Genomic DNA, 1,024 nt, shown 5'->3' on the forward strand with positions numbered 1-1,024 from the left:
GCTGCTGTATTCGCCATTTATTGATATTATATTATTAACCGTTATATGGTCGTTATGGCCGTTTATTGTACGACACCATTCGTTCGGTCATTGCTCGTAGTTGGCGCTGCATGCAGCCAACAAGTTATCAAGCCAACAAGAATGGCGGCAACTGATGATGATGATGATGATGATGACGATGATGATCATGATCATGATGATGATGCGTCTATATGCCGCCGCCAACGTTGCCGCCGCCGCTAGCCAACTGGCCAGCAGCGGCGGCGCCCGGCTGGGTGCAGCTGGGTGCGGAGGAATTGCACCCAGCAGTGCACCTGAAGGAAAAGGGACAAGGCGGGGGAAGGGCGCGGGAGGCCAAAATACGGTTAGCAGTACGACACAACTAACACACACACAATTAGGTGACAGATGCAAGCAAGGGTGCCGCTGCTGGTCCCCACCATGCACAACCCATGCACCAAAACCCCAAGCCCATCCGCACCCACCTCAGCCGGGCCCATCATCAGCAACGCCCACTCGGTGCCACTGGGGCGCACAGGTTGATGCCCCAGCCGCACCTGAAGAGGAGGTGCGTGATAAAGGGGGAAACGGCCAGAGGGGATAGGTAAGGGGGCAGCATACACGGGGGGGAGGGGGTAAAACACCAAATGTCATTATTTTGCCCAAAAGTCACAAGGCCTCGTTGCGACACGTGCGCTGCGGCCCTGCGGCCTTTTTCCGCGACCACTAGTTGAACCCAAGTCACGAAGTACGCACCACACCCACACCCACGTCGCCCACCCACCCATCCACCCACCTGAGACGGGCGTTATAAAAGTACGGCCGGCCCCTGCGTGCGGGTGCCGGCAGGCCGGACGACTCGTACGCCCCGAGTCCCGGCAGCCAGTCGACCCTGCATTCGGGTCCTGGCACCAGGGAAGCTGCCGCAAACCCTGGCGATAAAGGGCCCGGGCCATGGCCACTGCTGCAGCTGCTTGCTGATCTGCCGGCTGCTGCTGCTGCTGCTGCTGCTGACTACATAATG

The sequence above is a fragment of the Volvox carteri genome (genome assembly GCF_000143455.1).
Source record: "Volvox carteri f. nagariensis unplaced genomic scaffold VOLCAscaffold_76, whole genome shotgun sequence".
NCBI classification, from domain to species: Eukaryota; Viridiplantae; Chlorophyta; class Chlorophyceae; order Chlamydomonadales; family Volvocaceae; genus Volvox; species Volvox carteri.